Source organism: Apteryx mantelli, chromosome 12 (assembly GCF_036417845.1).
Source record: "Apteryx mantelli isolate bAptMan1 chromosome 12, bAptMan1.hap1, whole genome shotgun sequence".
Classification (NCBI taxonomy): Eukaryota; Metazoa; Chordata; class Aves; order Apterygiformes; family Apterygidae; genus Apteryx; species Apteryx mantelli.
Genome location: NC_089989.1, coordinates 11,978,687 through 11,982,573, shown reverse-complemented (window position 1 = coordinate 11,982,573; position 3,887 = coordinate 11,978,687). Strand labels below are relative to the sequence as shown.

At 61.8% G+C, this 3,887-nt stretch overlaps 1 long non-coding RNA gene across 1 annotated transcript; it reads left to right on the top strand.

Moving 5' to 3' along the window:
* The first annotated feature begins 704 nt into the window (after positions 1 to 704).
* LOC106487060 (uncharacterized) lies at positions 705 to 2,129 on the top strand. The gene is made up of 3 exons (XR_001293006.2): positions 705 to 829; positions 1,333 to 1,451; positions 2,002 to 2,129. It is a non-coding gene; the product is annotated as an uncharacterized lncRNA (long non-coding RNA).
* Positions 2,130 to 3,887: the final 1,758 nt, after the last annotated feature.

Sequence of the window (3,887 nt, the reverse complement as noted above, 5' to 3'; positions counted from 1 at the left end):
TAAATGGTGCAGCATCACGCGTTGCCGATCCTGGGTTTTGTCCCTCGCCTTATTACCTGCAATTGCTTCCCATCCCGTCGCTGGGGTGGGATTATGTCCCTGCCTTAATGCTGTTCTAATAGAGTTTTTATTCCTAATTTCCTTGCCGTTGAGTTATTGCTGTCGAAACCTCGTCAAAACAGCTGACTGCCGTTTCCCCCGGGGAGGCGAGGGTGCCGGCACGGTGCCGCCGCGGGACCCCGCGTGGCCCCTCTCCGGGCGTCCGCGCAGTACTCGGACCCTGCCGCTGCCCGCCGGCGTCTGGAGCCGACAGCTTTGCCCGCTGGTGGCAGGCGCGCGCATTCGGCTTATCCCTTTAACAGGTCGCCATTGCCCTGGTTGCTGAAATTTGTGTTTATTCCTTGCCTGGGAACGGAAGGATTTTGCCAGGGGCGTGGGAAGCGCCGTTTGGGCTCGTTAAAAGGTAGCCTTGCGAGAGGAGGCTTACCCTCCTCCAGAACTTGTCTAACTCGCTCCGTTCTCCCTAAGGGCACGCGTCGGAGGCAGGAGCCTCTTATTAGCACGCTGAACCGTGCGACGTGTCCAGCCGAGCCTTCGGAGGCAGGTCGCAGGCAGGAGGACGGCGGCGCTGCGGCTCGCGGGGATGCTGCCGGGGGCGGCCGGTGCCCGGGGCTCCCCGCGCGCCCCCGAACCGCGGCAGCGCACCCGGGGCGCCCTTTTCGGCAGCCGGGGCCGGTGTGTGGGAGCGCCGGAGACCAGCCGCTTCCGAAACCGGGGCTGTTGCTTTGCTGCTGTTGAGGGAAAGTAGGGCACGGAAGTGCGTTTGAAGGTGAGCCGATACAGATTTATCGGTCTGCCGGGCTCTTGGGGAGAGGCGTTTAAGTGGCGCTAACAGGCCACTGAAAAAGCACCGTTTCCAACAGGGAAGCTCCGTAATTTTTCCTTAACGGAGCGTTTGAGGGGAAAATGGGGGGTTCCAGCTACACGGCCTGGTCAGAAAGCACTTGCTTGCTCGGAAATACGGCTGCCTCGACCGGAGGCTGCAGCTCCGAGCGCTTTTCTATTTACCCCTGCCAATGAGCCGAGTTTGGGGCGGCATCGCTTCCCCCCCCCCCACCCCCATTTCAGCTTTGTTCTTAATCTCTTGGTGCCTTTGTTTGAAATGGATATTGGGGGGGGGGATAGAGATAAATTAGCCCCATTCTTCTAGGGAGAATGAAGTGACCCCGAGCGAAGGGGGGCTGCGGGGAGCGGTATTGTTTCGGGGGCACGACGCCGGCCCCCGTCGCGGCAGCAGCGCCAGCAACAAATGCTAATTTCTGCTTTCCGCAGCGAGACGCTGGAGCACAAAATGCTAATGGTGCTCGCAGAGGGCCGGAGATAAAAGTCTGTGTGTTTGCGCGTGTGCGCACGCAGATGGGTTGGAGCCGCGAGATAAGCTGGCAAACAAGGTAATTAAAATAATTAAAATGCTAAACAAAGGGGAGGACGGCGCCCGAACGCTACAAAGGGCCGGGAGCGCCCGCCGCCGGCGCGGGGAGCGTCGCCCCTCGGTCCCCAGCCGGCGCAGGAAACGCGGCCCCTCGGTTCCCGCCGGCGCCCCGGGGAAGGCAGAGGTCTCCGGTGCCTTTTCCATGCCAGGGAATGGCATTCCCAGTCCCAGGTGGGAGCTTGCAAACCTTCGTGTGCCCCCCTCGGGGACAGCCCGGCTCAGCGGGCTCCGGCAAGGATGGATGTCCGTGCCAGAGCCCGCCAAGCTGGGCTGTCCCCGAGGGGGCACAAGTAGAGGGGCAGCAGGGCTTGCAAAGGGAATCCTGGGGGAAAGGCAGGTGCGGCAACACGAAACTGGGAAAATTCGGATTGCTTTGGCCAGTTCTGCCATTGAAATTGCTATTTCAAAGTTTTGTTTTTTTTTTTTTTTTTTAAATAATGTCTGTTTGAAGGAGAGGGGGGGAAAAAAAAACAAAAGGTGCTTGGAGTTAGAGTTAATTTTTGTTTCAGGCCAACAGAAACCGCGCGCCGTGAGTCCGCACCCTGCCCAGGGAGCGATTTGGCTGCGCGGCTCCTCTCAGCTATCCAGGGAGCGACGATCCCGTGCAACGTTTTATCGGAAGCTGTTAAGCAGAGGGAGGAAAAACAGGTGCATGCGGGAGGTGCAACGCGGCGCCGAGGTCCGAGCCGGCCCCGGGGGAGCCGCGCGCTCTGAGCGAGACGTAGCCCCAAACCAGGCCGTGCTCCTGGCAGCCGGCCCGGCACTGATCTAAATCTCCTGCTGCAGTTTGAAGCTTGCAGACAGCTATTTAACGCAAACAGCCAAGCTGTTATCTTTTCCCTTAGGGCCGCCATCCCTTTCGCTTCTCAAATGCCAAATTATAGCCCACATTTAATTTCAATGCCGCGGGGAGATCCGTGTCAGGGGAGGGCAGCTTCCTTTAAAATTAGCCGCGTTAGATTAGCAGAGATAAAGCCGAGAGAGAGCTCAGCGCGGAGGGTTTCCGAGGCGGAGCGGCGGCCCCAGGCCCCCGGCGGAGGGACGCTGTGGCCGGTGCGGGGCTCCCGCGCGCTCCCACGGCAGCTCCGGCTCTCGGCGTCCCTGGCTCGCCCGCATCCGAGCCCCCAACGTGCCCGCTCGCGCCCCGGGTGCCTCCGGCCAGGCACGTGCGGCGCTTTTCGGGCACCGGGGAGGGCAGTGATTTAAAGGCGCCCGTCTGGAGCGCCTTGCCCGCGCAGGAGGCGTCAAGATTAACCGTCGCCAGCAGATGCGGCGCATGGAGCATATTTGCAGCCATCAAGCACTATTTATTTGACCGAGCAATAACTCGTGGTGGATCAGGGAAACTTATCCCGAGGAGCTGCAGTAAAAATTGCATTTTTTCCCCCAGAGGTGCTTTGGCTGGAGCGGGTGCACGGTGGCACCGGCACAGGGACCTGCGGCGTTTCCCCTGACAGCAGCACTCGCTGGCTTGCTCCAAGCTTTCCGCCTGCAGGTCCCACCGCGGCCAGCTCAGCACGGTCTTTGCCCGGAGTCTGCCTCGCTGTGTTTTTTTTACTTTAAACATCAAAAGCCCAAGCCTGGTGCGACCTGGCCGGGCGGCCCTGGCGGCACCCCATCTCAGCCGGCTGCTCCACGCCGCCCCGGGGCGCCCGGCTCCCTCCTTGCGATGAGCAGACGCAGCTCCCCGTTGCAACAGGCACACGCGAAAACCCCGGCAGTGTGTTTAGGGAGCGACGCGCTGACAGCCAAAAAAAAGGAAGAGAGAGCGCATAATTGCAGGCTTTCGCTGACAACAAAACAACGCTTTAATAATAACTAAATACACGGAGGGCGCAGAGAACAATCGTCTCCAAAAGAAACAAACACTGATTTTGGGGTTGTTTTTTTTCCCTCCTCGCTGCCAGGCAGAAGCGTCTCTGCTGCAACGCGGCTGCCGGCCGGGCCTCGAGCGCTGCCCGGGGGTGGCGGCCCCGGCGGGCGGCAGCCCCACGCAGGGACCCCTCCAGCGCCCTCTCCGCGGAGGGTTCCCAGGCTCGCCGGCGCTTGGCGGGGGGCAGTCAGCCCCAGCGCTGCCGCTGCTCCCGCGTGCCGTCACCCAGCGCCGCAAGCACTGACCCCCCCGGCCCCTCGCGAGGAGCGCACGGCGCCTGATGGATCGCCTTCGTTTAGATTCACGGCACAGCGGCAGCAGGCGGCAGCGCCGCTCGCGTACCGAGTCTCGATCCCGAGAACGAAACGCCCCGGCCGGGGACGTGCTGCGCGTGGCAGCGCTGCTCGGCCTGCTCCAGGTGGCACCCGGGGCTGCGCGGCTCCCGGGGGGACCGTCCGCACGCCTGCCCAACCTCGTCGCAGAAGGCTATGTCGAGCTTTCATATCACTTCCGCGGCCTCCA